The sequence below is a fragment of the Saimiri boliviensis genome, chromosome 15 (assembly GCF_048565385.1).
Source record: "Saimiri boliviensis isolate mSaiBol1 chromosome 15, mSaiBol1.pri, whole genome shotgun sequence".
NCBI classification, from domain to species: domain Eukaryota; kingdom Metazoa; phylum Chordata; class Mammalia; order Primates; family Cebidae; genus Saimiri; species Saimiri boliviensis.
The window spans coordinates 51888309-51908711 of record NC_133463.1 but is presented as its reverse complement, the minus strand read 5'-3'; the positions used below and the strand labels follow the sequence as shown (position 1 = coordinate 51908711).

The 20403-nt window shown below is 36.2% G+C and overlaps 1 protein-coding gene across 5 annotated transcripts in view; it reads left to right on the top strand.

Annotated features, from left to right (window-relative positions):
* NCALD (neurocalcin delta) overlaps window positions 1–20403 on the top strand; it is a 467458-nt gene that overhangs the window by 333081 nt on the left and 113974 nt on the right. The window contains exon 1 of one of the 5 annotated variants that reach the window (XM_003940679.3): window positions 19952–20108. The exons of the other annotated variants lie outside the window; for them this stretch is intronic. The gene's annotated coding sequence lies outside the window, so the exon portion shown is untranslated. Of the gene's footprint in view, window positions 1–19951; window positions 20109–20403 lie in introns of those variants that run through there. 5 annotated transcript variants of the gene reach the window in all.

Below are 20403 nucleotides of genomic sequence, written 5' to 3'. Positions count from 1 at the left end.
TTTTGTAAAAATATAAATAATTTAATAGGCTAAATATTATCCTAGACTGTGGTTTATACCATCATTAGATGCTACTAAATGGAAATTTGGGCCATGAAAATATATATATAAATTCATAATTCTCCTGCTGTTAAGAATTGCTATAATTTACTGACTGAGAAATTCAGTGAAAGCAGAAAAATCACATTTCTAGCAGATCCATTTTTTAGAAACTATAACTTAGGGTAAACTGGACCTTAAATAGCACATTTCTTAATTATTCTCCTTAATTGTGGAGATTAGCTCTTTCAATTCAGCTGGACCAGATATACTGCTAAATTTGAACATTATTTCTTGTAACCACCCTGCAAGGTAGTTATTAATATTGCCAACTTACAGACAATAAAATCAAGGCATAAAGGGGTTAAGTAAATTATCTTAAAATCACAGAGATATAATGTCGTATTTGGGGAGTCCACATTTAATTTAGAGTATGCCTAACTTCAAAGTTTGTACTCTCTCTATTATAACACAGCAAGAGTCCTTGGTGCCAACATTTTGCACAGAAACTCAACAAAATGTGTGACTTTAGGCTGGAGATTAGTTTTAGAATTGCTTCTCTGTTCTTGTTTGTAGGCGTAGCACTGTCAACACAGGCACCACAAGGAAAGAATCTACATTTATCACTCTGCTCAGGCCTACTTCCTCATTCTTTGGAAGCAGAGAGAAATAGAATTTGTGATGATTTGTAAAAGTCAGATTTAAATATGTACAGTGGTGTCAGCCTGACAGCAAAGAGAGATTCATGGTCTAGAAACAATCTTTTTTTTTTTTTTTTTTTTTAAAGCAGGCTGGGCACAGTGGCTCATGCCAGTAATCCCAGCACTTAGGAGGCTGAGACAGGTGGATAACTTGAGATCAGGAGTTTGAGACCAGCCTGGTCAACATGGTGAAACCTCATGTCTACCAAAAATGCAAAAATTAGCTTGGTGTGGTGACACATGCCTGTAATTCTAGCTACTTAGGAGGCTGAGACAGGAGAATTACTTGAACCCGGGGGTTGAAGTTTACAGTGAGCTAAGGTTGCACCACTGCACTCTAGCCTGGGGGGCAGAACAAGACTCTGTCTCAAAACAAAAATTAAAAAAAAAAAAAAAGCAAAAACAGATTCTATTATAACATTTGCTCTAATTGTACTGGATGCTATTGATGAAAAAATAATATTTTGTAACTTTCCTTTTGTATGGGAGATTAAATATAAAGAGGTGACTTGTGGACCATTTTCCAACAAGACAAAATCTTTACTTTCCTGTGAGAAACTCTCTCTGAGTAAGAAATTATTTACCTTGTTCGAACTACAAAAAGGCAGGCAGGGTGAAAGGAGAGGCCATTTTTACTCCTTTAGTGATTGTGATGTCTCTTTTCTTCTTTTTCTTAGCCATCAATCCATATGACTCTTCAGTGGCCAGGAAGGCTTTAAAGAGTTTTTGCATGAATATTACCAAATATTAATAAAAGTTTACTACTTTAATACCTGGAGAAATAAGAGCTGTTTTCCAATATTTCTTCTGCAGTGATTTTAGAAGGCACTTCTATTTTCTTCTTTAGGGACTCCTGGAAATTTTATAACATTCCACAGCTTATTAAACATGTGGTATTTTACCTGCATGAGATATTTTTGGTGGTGGACACTCTTAGCAGTTGGGAATAGGTTTGGCATGTAATAGTAAATAGTGGTGTCTTAAATAAAATAGAAATCTCCCTCTCTCACTGTCTTCTTTTCTCTCTCATGTATAAGTCCATGGAAAAGCAATGCAGCCTTGAAATGGCAGCTTTTCCCCATGAAGTCTTCAGGAACCCAAGCTTCCTCCAGCTCACAACCCTGCCATCCATCTTTAGGGTGTATAGCCCACTTCCTCATGGTCTACAGTCGCAGTCACCATACTCATGGTCCCAAGAAGTAGAATGGTAAAAGGAATGAAGATAAAAAGGGAGCAAGACTTAGACAAGTTTCTTTGCCTAACTGTTTTTAGGAAGATTCTGGAAGCTACCATATGACATATCTATTTACATCACATCAGTCTGTTCTTAATCATAAAGCTGCAGAGCTAGAAAGGGAGTTAAGAAATGTCTTTGTTCTTGGCAGCTATTAAAAAGCTAAAGATTCTATATCTATGGAAGAAAGAGAAAATGGATATTAGAGGACAATTAGCAACTGCTGCCACACATATGATAGCTGCTCCTTGAGATCTCTGAAGGGCAGCCATGTGAACACAGCATCAAAGAGAAAAACATGAATTTTATAGTAAAGTTTTAGGGAGGACACATTTGGTTCATCATAAGGAACATTCTAACAGAGTAGTCCCACGGTTGTTAAGACCTGACATTTTGTAACGGAAAGCTCACCGTTACTAGAAAGTAGTCAAGCAGCAGGTGCTTACTACTTCTTAGTGCTAGTGAGAAGGGATTTTTTTCACTGAAAGGCAGATGGGACTGGTGACCACTAAGGTACCGTCTAGTCTATGCACCTGTGAAATTGATTATTTCTTAACAGCTGTAATTATCTTCCCTTTTTATTAGAGATATAGGTAATTTGAGCCTTCTTTCTCTTTTTTCTTACTCTTCAAAGGGGTTATTAATTTTATTAATTTGTTCAAAGTACCAACTTCTATCTTTTCATCTTTCCCTATTGTACATTGGTTTTAATTAATTTCTTCTCTTCTCATTTTATTATTTCCTTTATTCTACTTTCTTTGGTTTTATGATGCTCTTCTTTTCCCAAGTATATAAGGTAGAAATTTAAATCAGGATTATCAGCCATTTAAAAAATTAAATGCTTTTATTGATTCAGGATCAAAGGAAATAGAATCGTGAAAGTACTATGTGAATTATAAAGCACAATTCAAGAGTGCTGTTTTTTACCAGTATTTCAATAATTTGCTGTAACGCTTTTTGACTGCAGGTGATGGTGATTTGGAAGATTTTTGTGTCTGCTTCTAATAGTTTGTATGTGTCCTTCAGATGTTGGTTTTGCTTTCTTGAGAACTTGGCTTTATTCTACTTTGTTATTTCTATTGGGTTTTAAAACCATATAACCCTATTAATAATGTGGTGAATGAATATGAACATTATTTGGCTTTTTGACCCTGGGCAAATGATTTAATTTCTCTGGGTCTATGTTTCTGCACTATTTCTGGTTCTATGTTTATCCCTGTGGATTTAAATTATCATATACTGTTATTTTCTTACTCCCATACAGCTTTGCTCTTCCCCCTTTTCCTTTGTGCTGTTGTTGTTGAATGTTTTACAACAATCTTTTACAATTCTGTGTGTTACAATGCCAACATACAATTTTATGTATGTATATATATATTATGTATGTATATATATATAAATATATATATTATGTATGGATATATATACATACATAAAATATATATATATTATATATAATATATATAAAATATATATATATTATATATATATAATGTATGTATATATATATATACATACATACATATATACACATACATAAAATTGTATGTTGGAGTTGTAACACACAGAATTGTAAAATATTGTTGTAAAATATATATATATATATATATATAGAGAGAGAGAGAGAGAGAGAGAGGGAGAGATAGTGTGTGTTTTATGTAATTGCTTGTTTAATGACCCAAGAGAAGGAGAAGAAATATGAGTTTATGACATCTTTTATAATTACATAATTACCTTTTCTGATGCTCTTTTTATCTGAGGTCCCTTGCTTTAAGCATGAAGGACTTCCATTAGTATTTCTTGTGAAGTAGATCTATCAATGTATTTGCTCTGTTTTAGTTTATCTAGGAATATCTTTATTTTTGCCTTCATTTTTGAAATATCTTTCTTTGCTGGATATAGGCTTCTTGGTTGACAGCCATCTTCTTTCAGCACTTTAAATATGTAATCCCACTGACTTCTGGCCTCCATTGTTTCTGCTAAGTCAGTTGTTAATCTTGTTAAGTTTCCCTTACATGTAATGAGCCATTTTTCTCTTGCTCCTTTTAAGATTTTTTTTTTTTAGTTGTCTTCATCTTTCAGCATTTTTACTATGCTATGTCTGGGTGTGGATCTATTTGTGTTTATCCTGTTTTGAGTTCATTAGCTTCTTTGATGTATACGTTAATACTTTTATTTAAATGTGGAAATGTGTGCATAGGTGCGTATGTTCTATACACATATTGATGTCCCATAATTCTTTGAGGCTGTCTCTGTTCATTTTCTTCATTCTTTTTCTTCCTGCTCTTCAGATTTCATGTTCTCTACCAACCTATCTTCAACCTCACTCATTCTTTTTTCCACTCATTTAACTCTACTGTGATTTCTCTGTAGTGAAATTTTCATTTCAGTTATTCTACTTTTAAACTATGGCATTTCTAGTTGGTTTTTAAAATATAATTTCTATCTCTTTAGTGATATTCTCTATTTGATGAGGCATTGTCATTGTAGCTTCTTTTACTTCATAAAATATGGTTTTCTTTAGTTCTTTTAACATATTTATAATAGCTACTTTGAAGTCTTTTTTAAAATATGGCATCTAAATAATCTCACAGTTTCTTTGTCTGATTTTTTTCCTGTGTATGAGTTACCTTTTCCTTTTCCTTTTCCTTTTCATGTCTCATGACTTTTTGTTAAAAGCTGGACCTTTAAGCTAATATAGCAATTTCGGTTTCTGATTTTTCTCTCTTCTCTGGCATTTCTGTTGCTGTTTGCTTGGGGGTTTGTTGTTGTTTTTAATGACTCAATTAAACTATTCTGGTGAGGTATCTTTTCACTACACTGCAATGCCTCTACTATTGATTTTCAGAGGGCACAGCCTTAGGCATACCCACATTACCCTGGAATGACTGGTTTTGGTAGAGCTCTATTTGGCTGTCTCTTTCCCAGTCTCCCTGTTATATGGTCTGCTTCATTTGATATCACACCCAGCTGTTATGCTCCACTAATTTTTTGCTGATTTTTCTAGTATTTCTTAAAAAGCTCTTGGGCCAAATTATTTTAGTCTGATCCAATTAAATTCATCCAGTGAAGTTTTGGAGATTGATTTTTGAGGTTTGTTCTCATCCCCAGAAGGATTTTTTTAGCTATGTCCTTTCCCCATTCTCTTTGATAAACTAGCTGGTCTGTAGGTTAGCTTTTGCTCTCATTTAGTTACTTACCTCCTCTCAATTTTTTACCATCGAAATCTCCACTGTTTTCAAGAGAACCCTTAAACTTGAATTTTTCCACACTCTTACAAATGAACTCAGCTCCTTTGGGGAGGGCTTCAGAGCTCTCTGTTCTTATGCACTGCCTATCCATCTGGGAAAATTTTCTGAGTAATTGCTGTAGGCACTAGGCAGTGATGGTAGCCTCTAGTCTTCTCAAATTGCCTTCCCTGGCATAAAACCACTACCCTAAAAGCAAGCTGCATTGAAGGCAATAGGAGTCCTGGTATTTTTGATCTGCTGTGCCTAGAGTAAAGTCTCTGCCTTATGAATGGAGGATAGATAGAAGAAGGGAGTCCCCAGCCTCCTGGATGCACTCACTAAAGTTAGGGCTGGAGAAAGGCTGGTGTCCTGCCTTTCCAAGACAGATAATTATATTCCTTGACTGAGAGCTAATGGGAAAAGGAAGCCAAATTTATTGGCCACATCTTCTCAAGAGAGTAGCTTTTCCCAAACTGAGCTGAGGGTTAAGGAGGGAGTGGATCTTAATTCAAGTGCTCTAGTTCCTTAGTGTTCTTTCAGAGTTTTAGTATATTTTCTTCTTTTTTCAGAGTTTTAGTATATTCTTGAATAAATGTTTCTCATTATCTCCATGCCCTTAGAACAGGCATCCCCAAACTATGGCCCATGGGCCACATGTGGCCCCCTGAAGCCATTTATCCGGCCCCCCACCGCACTTCAGGAAGGGGCACCTCTTTCATTGGTGGTCAGTGAGAGGAGCACAGTATGTGGTTGCCCTTCTGTGGTCTGAGGGACAGTGAACTGGCCCCCTGTGTAAAAAGTTTGGGGACACCTGCCTTAGAATGATTAGTAGGACTTTATATATATGATTTTTAAAAGTATTTTCAGAAGTTATACTTAAGTCATTGGGGAACAGGCTCATGGAGCTTTTCAAAGTGCCACTTCAAACATAGAACCTAAGTTCTAATATAAACATACGTGTGCACTTTCATTAAATAATACTTTAGCTACATGTCAGTTTTGATATATTTTTGTCATTCAGTTCAAAATATTTCTAGATTGCAGTAGACAGGCATGTCTCAGAGATTTGGTTCCTAGACACTGCAATAAAGTCAGCATTGTAATAAAGTGAATTAGACAAAGTTTTTGGTTTCTGAGTGCATATAAAAGTTATGTTTGGCCGGGTGCGGTGGCTTACACCTGTAATCCCAGCACTTTGGGAGGCCCAGGTGGGCAGATCACCTGGGGTTAGGAGTTTGAGACCAGCCTGACCAACATGGAGAAACCCCATCTCTACTTAAAATACAAAATTAGCTGGGCGTGGTGGTTCATACCTGTAATCCCAGCTACTCATGAGGCTAAGGCAGGACATTCAGTTGAACCTGGGAGGCAGAGGATGCAGTGAGCTAAGATCGCACCATTGCACTCCAGCCTGGGCAACAAGAGTGAAACTCTGTCTCAAAAAAAAAAAAAAAGTAATGTTTATACTATATAGTAATCTATCGAGTGTGAAATAGCATTATGTCTTTAAAAATGTACATATGTTTAGAAACAATGCATTTTTATAGATTACTGTAATGTAAAATATTATTTTCTAAAATTGCCAATTTTTAGAAAATAATTTTTCTAAAAATGCTAATAATGCAGTCTGTAATGTAAAAAAATATTTTCTAGAAATTGCTAATGATCATCTGAGCCTTCAGCAAGTTCTAATCTTTTTGCGGGTGGAGTATCTTGCCTCAGTGTTGATGGCTGCCGACTAATTAGGCTGGTGATTGCTGAAGGTTGGGGTGGCTATGGCAATTTCTTAAAATAAGACAACAACAAAATTTACCACATAGTTGACTCTTCCTTTTGTTATAGATTTCACTGTAGCATGCAGTGCTGTTTGATGGCTTTACCCATTGTAGGAAAGTGGAGTTAATCTTCTCAAACCCTACTGCTGCTTTGTCAGCATACTTTATGTAATAGTCAAAACATTCACAGAATCTTCACCAGCAAGGAACTGCTTTCATCTGCAACTACTTCCTTCACTGAAGTCTTGAACCCCCATGGGAAGTCATCCTTAAGGGTCAGACTCAACTTCTCCAAACTCCTGTTAATAGTGATATTTTGGCCTCCTGTCATGAATTATGAATGTTCTTAATGTCATCTAGAATAATTAATCTTATCCAGCAGGTTTTTCAATTCACTTTGCCCAGACCCATCACAGGAATCAGTATCTATATACTATAAGAGCTATGGTCTTATGAAATGTACTTCTTAAATAATAAGACTTGAAAGTTGAAATTACTTCTTGATATTTGGGCTGCAGAATGGATGTTGTGTTAGCAGGCATGACAACAACATTAATCTCTTTGTATATCTCCATCAGAGCTCTTGAGTGACCAGGTGCATTGTCAAATAGCAGTAATATTTTGAAAGCAATCTTTCTTTTCTGAGCAGTTAGTTCTCAACAATAAGTTTGACGTAGTCAATAACCCATGCTGTAAACAGATGTGCTGTGATCCAGGCTTTGTTATTCCATTTATGAAGCACAGGCAGAATAGATTTAGCATAATTCTTAAGAGCCCTACAATTTTTTGGAATAGTAAATGAGTACTGACTTGAACTTAAAGTTACCATTTGCATTAGCCCCTACCAAAAGAGTCAGCCTGTTTTTTAAAGCCTTGAAGCCAGGCATTGACTTCTCTCTAGCTATGAAAGTTCTAGATGGCATCTTCTTCCAATAGAGGGCTGTTTCATCCACATTGAAATCTGTTTTTTAGTATAGTCACCTTCATCAGTGATCTTTGCTGGATTTTCTGCGTAGCTTGCTGCAGCTTCTCCATAAGCACTTGCTGCTTTACTTTGCACTTTTATGTTATGGAGATGGCTTCTTTCCTTAAACCTCATGAATGTTTACTAGCTTCAAAGTTTTGTTCTGCTGTTTCCTCAACTCTCTCAGCCTTTATAGAATGGAAGAGAGTTAAGGATTGGCTTAAGGAAATGTTGTGGGTGATATGATCTTCTCTCCAGTCTACTGAAATTTTCTACATACAAACATAAAGCTGTTTTGCTTTTTTATCATTTATGTGTTCGCTATAGTAGAATTTTAAATTTCCTTCAAGATATTTTTCTTTGCATGTATAGTTGGCTGTTTGGCACAAGAGGCTTAGTTTTCAGCCTGTTTTGGCTTTCAATATGCTTTTCTCTCTAAGTCTAATCATTTCCAGCTTTTGATTTAAAGTGAGAGACATGCAACTCTTCTTTCATTTGAACACTTAGAGGCCGTTGTAGGATTATTAATTGGCCTAATTTAACACTGTTGCATCTTGGGGAATAGGGAAGCTTATTTGAGGGAAAGAGATGAGGGAACGGCCAGTCGATGGAGCAGTCAAAATACACACGTCTGTCAATTATTTCATCCTATATGGGCATGGTTTGTGATGCCCCAAAACAATTACAAAAGTAACGTCAAAGATTACTGATTATTGATCACTGGTCACTATAACAGATGAAAAATGTTTTAAAACATTGCAAGAATTACCCAAATGTGACACAAACATGAAGTGAGCTCAGGCTGTTGGAAAAACAGCACTGCTAGCCTTGCTTGATGCAGGGTTGTCACAAACCTTCAGTTTGTAAAGATCACAGTATGTGTGAAGCACAGTAAACCAAAGCACAGTAAGAGGAAGTGTGCTTGTAAATCATACCACCATGGCTTTAACCCATGGACGATTGAGAAATGCATTGCTTAATTTCCATTTAGGGATTTTCTATTTGTCTTTCTAATATTGATTCCTAGCTTTAATCCACTGTTTACAAAGAGCATACTCTGTGATTTCAGGCATTATAATGTGTCAGGACCTTACTTGTGGCCCAGCATGTAGCCAATTTTAGTAAATACATTTGGGGGGAAAAAGTGTATTTTGCAATTGTCAAGGTCATCATTTTTCAAATATTGACTAATATATTAATTAGGTCAAGTTGGTTAATTTTGTAATTTAAATCAATATTTCTGCTGTTTTCTGCTGGTTGTGTAAGGTACTGAGAAAGAAAGATGTTTTAAATTAAGACTATAATTTTGCTTTTTAAAATTTATCTTGATGCTATTAAATGTGTGCATATTTGGAAAAGTGAATTGTGAAGCGTTTATATCTTTAGTTGTATTTCTTGCTTATATTTCTATAAAGCTCTTTCTTTCCTTTCTCCCTCCCTCCCTCCCTCCCTCTTTCTCCTTTCTTCCTTCCCTCCTTCCTTCCTTTCTTTTTTGCCTTCCTCCTTCCCTCTCTCCATCCCTCCCTCCCTTCCTTCCTCCTTCCCTTCCCTTTCCTTCCATTTCCTTCCTTTTCCTTTTTCTTTCCTTTTTCCCCTTCCCTTCCCTGCCCTGCTCTGCCCTGCTCTGCCCTGTTATAGGATACAATAAAATTCCTCTTCAAAAGTTTTAGCTTACTAACTTCCTTTAAAATCCAAGAGGGGAAAATTGTTAAATAAATTGAGTTCTGAGGTCCTCTTCAAAAAACCAGTGTGTCAGTATGTTCGGCTTCCTTGTTTTTTGTTCTCCATATTAAAGTTTACCTTCCTTGTTCTTTACATCTCCTTGCTTCTAGTTTCAGTAAACAGACCCCTCCTAGGCTCTGTTACCTGCTCTGTCCTTGGTCACCTGCTCTGTTCTTAGTCACCTTTAGTCACCTGCTCTGTTCTTAGTCATTCTTAGTCACCTGCTCACTGTCCTTCCCACCGAAACTACTCACCCCATCACTCCAACATGTACCCCTGCTCTCTTTAAAATAGCCAATTGAAATTAGCTTAGACTGTGTGGTCCAACCCTAGCCAATAGGGAAAAGACAAAGCACTAGGGACTAGCTGAGTTAGGATAAGACCCCCTTCCGCTCCATTTCATGGTGTGCTCTCACCATTGTTCCACCTGCAAGATGCACCCTTCTATAGAAATAAATTGCCTTGCTGAGAAAACGTTTGTGACACCAAGCATTTTACTTCTAACACTGTCCTGTCCTGTCCTGTCCTGTTCAGGTCTTGCTCTGTTACCCAGGCTAGATTAGGTGGCACAACCATAGCTACTGCTACCTTGACTTCCTGGGTTCAAGTGATCCTCCTGCCTCAGCCTCTAGTAGCTATAAAGTATTATTTATTGATATTAGTAGTGCTATACCAGCTTTGTCTTGGTAGAGTTTCATGATACATATGTGTCTATCTTTTTACTTTTAGCCTTTCTGTACTCTGGATTTCAAAGTGTGTCTCTTTATACAGCAAAGAATTAGAATATATCCATTAATATAGTATGATATTTATTTTCTTTGAATTGCAATATTTGGTCAGTTTATATATTATGGTAATTATTGATATATTTGAGATTATATCTTTGATCTTCTTTCTGTTATCTTATTATTTATTGTTCTCTTTTCCTCCTTTCTTCCTTTGGGAATCAAATAATTTTTAAAATCATTTTTTTCTGTTCCATTAACTTATTACCTATATGTTCTTTAGTTTTCTGTTTGTTTGTTTGTTTGTTTTGCTACTGAAAGGATTACATTGTACCTAATTAGAGACTATTCGTACTTTTACAAGAATGCAAGAGTCTTATGACACTTTAATTCTCTTCATCTCTTTTACTTTTGTGCTAATAGTCTATATTTGAAATTTACATTTATTTTATACCCCATACATATTTTATAAAACTGTTTTTTTAGGTTTATCTGTATATTTTCCCTTTCTATATGCCTATATTTCCATCTGGAATCATTTTTCTTATGCCTAAATGACTCTTGAGAAATTTGGCATAATTCTGTTGGAATTAATTCTCTCAGTTTTTTACTGAAAATATCTCACCTACATTTAAACATTCTAATTAAACTTTTATCTTGAAAGAAATATAGATTCACATACAGTTGCAGAATAATAGAGAGAGTGCCCATATGCCTTTTACCCATTTTCTTCGAAAGGTAACATCTTACAAAACTGCAGTACAAAATTATAATCAGGATATTGCTACTGATACAGTCAAGATATGGAAGGTGTCCAGCACACAAGGATCCCACTTTCCTGGCTTCTCTGCGTGCTCCTTAAACCCTTGCAACTATTCATCTATTTTTTATTTTGATAATTTCGTCATGTCAAGAATGTTATGGAATTGGATTCATACAGTCTGTGAACTTTTGAGACTTGCTTTTCTGCTCAGTAAAATTATCTGGATATTCATGCTGGTTTCTGTGTGGATAAGTAATTTGTTCCATTTTAGTACTAAGTAGTGTTCCTTTGAATGATATAGTACAGTTTGTTTACTCATTCACCCACCAAAAGCCTCTGAGTGGTTCCCAGTTCTTGGCTGTCATAAAGCTAGCTGCTCCAAACAAGCAGGTTCAGGTTTTTGTGTTAGCATGTCTTCATTTCTCTGGAATGTCTGAGTGGAATTGCTGAATTTGATGAGAGTGACTTTTTTTAATTTTTGAAAGAAACTGCCAAACTGTTTTCATAATAGCTTTGTCAGTTTACATACCCATCAGCAATGAATGATAAGTTTCTCTGCATCCTTGCTGGCATCTGGTAGTGCCACTATTTTTGATTTTAGCTATTCGGATCTCATTATGGTTTTAACTTGAATTTCCCTAATGGTTAATGATGTTAAAACAATTTTTTTGTAGTTGTTTGTCATCTGTGTATATTCTTTGATACAATGTCTCTCCATGTCTTTTGTCCATTTTCTAATTGGATTGTGTGTTTTACTGTTGAGTTTTGAGAGTTCCTTATGTATCCTAGATATGAGTCCTTTGTCAGATATTTGATTTGCAAATTTTTCCCCATTAACCTGCAGCTTGTCTTTTAATCTTGTTAACAGGTACTTGTCTATACTATCAATTATTTTATAGACTACGATTTTGGTGTTGCTCCAATACCATATACTGACAAAATATTCTTCTTCCATTGAATTGCCTTTGCAGATTCATCAAAAATACAACAGTCATATTTATGTGGTGAGCTATTGGGTTCTCCATTCTGTTCCATTGATGTACATGTTTGTCCCTATGCCAATATGCCACAGTCTTGATCATTGGTAGTTATATAACATGTTCTGAAATCAACTAGAGTGATGCCTTCCATTTTATTCCTTTTTTTCAAAATTGTTTCAGCTATTTTAGTTTATTTTTCAATATAAGTTCTAGAATAATTTTGTATATATCTACAAAAAGTCTTGCTGAGATTTTGATTAGAATTGTGTTAATTCTGTAAATCAGTTATAGATTAGTTGATCTTTGCTATGTTGAAATCTTTCAATCTACAAACATGGCATCTGTCTCCATTTATTTGATCCTTCTTTGATTTATTGCACTGGCATTTTGTAGTTTTCAGAATATAAGTCCTGTACGTTGTGTTAGATTTATACTTATTTCATCTGGTTTTGAGCCATTGTAAATGGCATTGTATTTTAAAATTCAGTCTCCACATGTTCATTACTAGTGTAGAGAAATACAATTAATTTTTATGTTTATCTTTTATCCTGTGATCTTTTCAAACTCATCTATTAGTTATAGGAAGTTTTGTTTGTTTTGCAGATTCCTTGGAGTTTTCTATATAGACAGTCATTTCATCCGCAAATGAGACAGTTTTATTTCTTCCTTTCCAACCTGTATGCCTTTAATTTCTTTTCCTCACCTTATTGAAATGGCTAAAACTTTGGGCATGTTGTTGAATCAGTGGTGAGAGTACATATCCTTACCTTGTTCCTAATCTTAGGGAGAAAACATTTACTCTTTCACTATTAAGTATAAAATTATCTGTAGACCTTTGGTAGATGCTTTTTATCAGGTTAAAGACATTCCCCTCACTCTCATTTTTCTGTGAGTTTTTAATCATCAATGGGTGCTGAATTTCTTCTAGAACTTTGAAGACATAAATATTAGATTTTTAAATAATCCCCTGGGTCTCAGAAGCTGTTTCTTATTTTATTTAATTTATTTTGTGCAGTCTGTATTCTTTGTGGGAACAGAAGACATTCCTTTTTTTTTTTTTTTTTTTTTTGAGACAGAGTCTTGTTCTATCACCAGGCTGGAGTGCAGTGGTGCTATCTCGGCTTGTTGCAACCTCCACCTCCCAGGTTCAAGTGATTCTTCTGCCTCAGCCTCTGGAGTAGCTGAGACTACAGGTGTACGACACCACACCCAGCTAATTTTTGTATTTTTAGTAGCCACAGGGCTCCACCATGTTGGCCAGGATGGTCTCAATCTCTTGATCTCGTGATCCACCCACCTCAGCCTCCCAAAGTGCTGGGATTATAGGCACGTGCCACCATGCCTGTCCTCCACGTTCATTTTTACAGAACATTTTCTCTGTATATATAATACAAAACTTGCACTTTTACCTTTTGTCATTTCAAAGTTTATGATTCCATTATCTTCTGGATTTGACAGTTTCTGTTAAAAAGTCTTTTGTTGCTCCTTTAATGTGGTGTTTTTATCTTGCTGTTTTTAAGATTTTTGGCATTGTGGTTAGTTTTTAGCAGGTTGATCATGAGGTTTCTAGGTGTGATTTTCTTTGTAGTTATTTATCCTTTTTGCAGTATATAGAACTTCATAAATCTGGTGTTTTGTGTTGTGAATCCCAAACATTTGAGACAGGTCTCAGTTAATTTAGAAAGTTTATTTTGCCAAGGTTGAGTACACATGCCCATGACACAGCCTCAGGAGGTCCTGAGGACATGTGCTCAGGTCATGAGGCCCCAGCTTAGTTTTATACATTTTAGGGAGACATGAGACATCAATCAATATATGTAGGAGATACATTGGTTCCATCCAGAAAGGTGTGGACAACTTGAAGCAGGGAGGGGGCTTCCAGGTCACAAGTAGGTGATAGATAAATGGTTGCATTCTTTTGAGTTTCTGATAAGCCTTTCCAAAGGAGGCAATCAGGATATGCATCTATCTCAAGGAGCAGAGGGATGACTTTGAATAAAATGGGAGACAAGTTTGTCCTGAGTAGTTTCCAGCTTTAATTTTCCTTTTAGTTTAGTGATTTTGAGGGCCCAAGATATTTTCCTTTCACAGTGTTGTTTTGTAAGTTTTGAAAATGTTTTCATTCTCTTCAAATACTGCTTATTCTTTATTCTCCTTTCCTCTCGTCTTTCAAATTCACGGTAACCTTTTCATCATATTCCAATGTGTCTTACATTTTTCTGTATTTTCTATTCTATTCTTCTTACCATGCTTCAGTCTAGGTATTTTCTGCTGCTCCATCTCTTTAATTAATTTTCTTTTTTTATGTGTGTTCTCTGTATTTAAACCCATCGATTGTGCTTTTACTTTCTGTTGCATTTTTTAGTTCTTTAATTTTAATATGTTTGTTTTTCATAAATTTCATTTTTGTGTGAGAATTCTTCAGCTTGCCATCTATTTCCTTGAACATACTTATTAGAGTTATTTTAAAGTCCCTGTCTGATGACTACAGAAAATGAATAACTTATGAGTCTACCTATATTGCCTATTTTTCCTCATAGACTTTGGTCAGTTAGACCTATTTCCTGGCATGCTTAGTGATTTTGGATTGAATTGTAAATAGTGTATGAAAAATTATAGAGGTTCTGGAAAATGTTATCTTCCTTTACAGAGGGTTGATTTTCTCAGAGGGTAGTCAGAAAGGGGGCAAATTATCTTGATCCAATTAGGGAGTGTAATGATTCCAGGATGGATCCTGGCTTTTGTGAGGGCTCATCTCTTTCCTGTTCTTCACTTCTCCTAGGACTTAGCCTTTCAGTTTTGAGATATGGAAACTTAGGTTTACCAGGTTCCAACTCCTTGGAGGATCTGAACTATAATTTTGGTCTCCCTGGCACTACATGACCGCCAAACTCTGCCTTTCTGTTTTAGCCTCTTTGCTGGATTTTATGCTTTACTTCTTGTCCTCTTGTCCCATGCCATTTACGAATTGGGAAATGCTTCGAGGGGAAAACAGTACAGATTGTTGGAATAACTTTTCTGTGATTCCATTTTTTCTTTCTCTCGCCAATCTTAGTCCCTGAAGTCTTGAATGCATTTAAACGTTTGTACTCCATTTTTTATCTCCTCAGCTACTGAGAATGCTAAAAGCCCCAAACCACTTAAGAATTATCCAATAATTTAAGAAAAGCAGTGGCAAATGCAGAGTCTGTACCTCAGTTCTTTGCTCAATGATTGTGTCTTCCCAAAATTCATATGTTGAAACTCTAATCCACAAAGTGATGGTGTTAGGAAGTGGGGCCTTTTGGGAGGTTATTAGATCACAAGGGTAGTGCCCTCACAAATGAGATGAATTCCCTTATAAAAGAGGCCCTAATAGCTGTGTTGGTTCTATATGCCTCACCTACCATGTGAAGACTCCACTTGAAGGTGCCATCTATGAACGAGGAAATGGGCCCTCATCAGAGACTGAATCTGTGGGAGCCTTGATCTTGGACTTCCCAGCCTCCAGAGACATGAGATATACATTTCTTTTGTTTATAAGCTAACTAGTTAATGGGATTGTATTATAGCAGTCCAAATGGAATAAGACACTCAATATATTTTCCTTTATTTTCCTTTTATCCAAGACCCTGGCACTTAAAATTTTTGCTTCCTCTGCCACTTTTCGATGTCTTCCAGTGGAAAAAAAAATCTAGCTGTTGTTATTTCAATGAGAGTATTGGTTTGAACACATGCTACTCTGTCATAGTGGGAAAGTGGGAAACGGAACTCACCCAAGCTTGTGCATTCTAAATATTGCTTCAGCTAAGACTATAATAATTTAGGCAGAGTTTTATTCAGGACATTTTCACTAGTTTACTTTGCCCATTTTCCTTGATTCAAAATTTTCTGACTAGATTCTTTACTTGCCATAGAACTCCTTAGGCCAAAGATAGATTAAGATCTTTAGAGTTCCAAGATGAAGAAAAGATAAGTTGGCCTTCTCCCTTTCACAAAAAATTAAAAATAAAAACAACCCTATAGTGTAAAATAAACATGAGAAATAATTCAATTTTTTCTAGAAATATATCAAATGTAAATTATTTCCAAAATTTTATAGAGCTAAGCTTCCTGAGTATAAATCCTGGCTCTGCTATGTAGTAGTTAGGCAACTTACTTAATCTCTTTGTGCTTCAGTTTCTTCAGTTGTGAAACATGGAATACTGCCTATCTCATAGGATTATTATTGTAAATGATTTAATAAATGTATAGTACTTAGAAAAATGTTCCACATAAAATAAGAACTCAATGTCAGTTAGTGTAAAAGATTTTCCAACATCAACAGCAAGAACCATTAAATATGTCCATGTATAACTTATATATACTTATAATAAATATTTGATTTATTAGGGTTAAGTTTGATTTACTTGGAGCCAACCATTTTTAGAAAAGTTTACGATAACTTAACATTTTTGTTCTTTCCTTTTTCTTCTTTGCCTTTTTTTGAGGTTGGGGAGTAGAGAGAGGCTCTCTCTTCCCTATTAGTAGGAGGAAAAAGGAACCGTTTCTTTCTACTCTTCAACATTTATTTCCCAATAGTCGAGTCATTCAACATTTATTGAACATTCACTGTGTTCTGGGCTGTGTGCTAATCATAGTGCTGTAGAGATGAATAAGATGTCATTCTTTCCCTGAAGATCTTTGTAGGCTTATCAGGGTCAGACAGAAAAACAAGAAACAACATGCACACTTGAGCCATCTACCCTGTGGCAAGGCATCAAAATTTTATAATATATAGACTTTGTTGGCCTCCAAACAACCTTAAGATGTAGGCAGTGCAGCTCAGGGGACTTAAAGTAACTTGCTCAAGGTCCAACCAGAAAAAAGATGAAATTTGAACCCAGTAGCTCCAAACAGTAGATGCAGACTTGCCGATTAATGTTAAGACAGAGTAGATAGCAACAACCCTACTTACAAACATCAACAAAAGACTGATCAGAATTGTCTCCTCATGGTCCAAACCACCTGTGAGTTCAGGTGTGTGAATCCAGGTCAGACTGTTTGTTTAGTGGCATTACCAGTTACTTCTGGCAAAGTGGTCAAACTAATAATAGGCAGCCTTGACATTCTTACAAAGAGTGAAAAATAAAAGATGCAGAACTATTTTTGAATGGGTATTTTTAAGTTTGGTGAATCATTTTCACCTTTAAAAAATGACTTGTCAATTAGAAAATAAAATGGCACATATTGTCTTCAATGAGTGGGCTGTGATTGGAGAAAGCTCTCATGTGTATTTCCTATGATACTTTCGACTACATTTGGGTTAATTAACCAATTTGGTAGAAATCTGAGCTCCAAGTAGATCACCATCATGCTTTCAACCCCACAGAACTCTTGTAGCTTCCTTGCTCTAAGAAACTCTAAGCCTGGGTTGTTTGCAAAGGAAAATAAGTGATGCCAGGTTGAAGCTTGTTATAGAAAACAGGGCTACATGCATCCACTTTTCATTTTGAAGGTCAGTTCACTGAATATATATATATATATATATATAATTTTTTTGAGACAGAGTCTCTCTCTGTTGCCCAGGCTGGAGTGCAGTGGCATGATCTCGGCTCACTGCATCCTCTGCCTCTTGGGTTCAAGTGATTCTCCTGCCTCTCAGCCTCCTGAGTAGCTGGTACTACAGGCGTGTGCCACCGCACTTGGCTAATCTTTTGTATTTTTAGTAGAGTTTCATTGTGTTAGCCAGGATGGTCTCTATCTCCTGACCTCATGATCTGCCCACCTTGGCCTCCCAAAGTGCTGGGATTATAGGCGTGAGTCACTGCGCCTGGCCAGTTCACTGAATATTTTAACTAATGATGAGCTGAAGCCCAAGGCAATACAAAGTATACTTAGTCTTAAAAATGTTGGACTAGTCAAAATAAGAGTGTTGCTTTTTGCTAATTTTTAAATCAATCCATTTAAAGTCCTGAATTTTAGACTTTTTTTTTTTTTTTTTTTTTTTTAGAACTGAGAACTCTTATTTCAGAGGACATCACCTATTAGCAGAATGTGGCACTGTAGTTTTTCTATCTAATGCTAAAGCTGCATAAGGAGGAGGAAGAGTTGATTAGGCAGCCATGGATTAGAGCCAGAGAGATCGTAAATTAAGCAGCTCAGAGAACGTTGGGCCCAGGAAAGCTAGAGGAGTGTGTTTCTTTGCCTCTTCCCATTGCCTCATTACTTTAATATGCGTTTCTAAAGATAAAACCAGAACCATAATTGGAACAAATTGCAAATTTATGAACTGTGGCTGTTGGTGAAATCTGCCCCTAGTGAGGCGTTAGATAGACATTGGATTCCATTGTCCTCGTTCAAACAGATAAATTCCCAACTGTCATTAATTGGAAATTAAAGGAGGAAAGTTCTTTATAGTTTGATTTCAGTTTTGTAGTGCTACAGCTAATAGCATCAGGAAAATAAGTTTTTAAATTAAAATCTATCTTTTCTTTCAATTAGGGCTGGGACAGAAGTAAAGGAAGATGAAAAGGAGGATAGAATAGGATAATTCTATGACTAAGCAGTTTGAACTTTAGTCTTATTATTAAAGAAGAAATTTCTGACTCTACTGAATAAATTTCATTCTTTTACAGTGCCACAAATGTAATCTGCCTGGCTGGCTTAGGTTCCATTTATATTTTGTAGCATACTGGAGCTACTCTTTTTTTTTTCTTTTTTTCTTTTTTTAAGAAACAGAGTAGAAGTCCTTATGAGCCTAGCATGTAAGGGTCCTTAGAGTTTTGAGGGCAGTCTCTTCTCCCGGACTTTTAACTCCTTATCTTTGTATGGGCATACATTTTCTAAATGTCTTTTTCAGAGTACCTTCTTGTGAGTTTCACTGATTTTGTTTAATTGGCTTCCCATTAATTAAGAAGGAGAATTAAGTAGGAAATAGGCACGTGTGCAGAGTTATAAGTAAGCTAGGGTGGTCCTAAAGGAAATAAAGCTGACCTTAGAAAACATGTGAGATTACTCTTTTATTCTGTGGCTCTGGGCTTTCCTTACACTTTGTGTTTGTGGAACACTGGACCTATTTACTCAATGTCGAGTCCCAGCAAAGTGGTGTGGATGAGAGGACTCAAGAGGGTAAGATTTGGCACCAATATGGCCCCAAAGCAAAGTTTTCAGCTTACTCACATGGTTATTTTAAAGGAACATTGCTTTGAAACTCCTTTGGTCATCATTTTTGCTTAGACATTTTACAATCCAGGAATCCTGAATTTTTGTTATCTATGTTATCTGATTTCTATAACCTACTTGGTATCAGGATTAGTAGACTGTCTCATCTGTCTCTGAGCCATCACCCACTGTTTTTTATTTTTCTTTCAATCACAAATATGGTCTCAGTACATTCATATGGATTGTGATGTAGTTTTTAAAATATATTTTCTTCCAACCCCTACACCTGAGCTTCTCTTTTTATATATTTGCTTGCAAGTAAGTTTAATTGGCTAAGAAAACTACTCCAGAATTTTTTAGTTTCTTTCCTTTTGTTATAGAGAAAGAGAGGTGTGCTTCATGCTGGCGATAGTGAGACAAATGAGGGTGGCATAGATTTTCCTGCAAGTAACTGTAAAGACAAGACACCAAAGCCTTAAAGAGGAAAGTTGTAGGCATGCTGGAGTCAAAACTTCAGGGGTTGAGGTTGTCAGGGAGCTGTCCGTGATGGTTATGTGGTGTGTGTGTACACACGCACTCTCTCTCACACACACACACACCACAGTGACAGATGACCTATTGAAATAATTTCAGAGCCGGTCTGTGGTTGCTACGACGACCAATGATCTCTTGGCTTTCATCTGGCCATGTGACAGGGACTTTGACGTCAGCTGGAGGCAGAGTCTGTGGCTGAGTCCACACAGTCAAAGGCTTGTGAGAATCTGGTGGATGCTGGACCTTGCTGCTGCTGCTACTGCTGTTTCCAGGGGCTGCAGAGCATGGACTGTTAAATTGTGCGCTTCTTCTGAGTGAGGTAATTAGTTTGCTTTGTATACAATTGTTAGATGTTTTTATAGCTCATTGTGGTTTTCCCCTCTCTCTTACCTCCTACAAGTTTGTATTCATGAGCAATTATTGTTGTACCAAGGGGAAAATGTAAAGCAGCTTCTGGATGTGAATTTCAGGCAGGCTTTCTGGAATTTGGTTAAATTTGGATTAATGTTCTGTGAAGTAGGTTAAAATATAATCGCCTTGCTTGCTCAACACTTGCTAACATAACATTATTTAGAGGTACGGATTTTGCAGCTTGAGCCAAATATTCTCTCTTG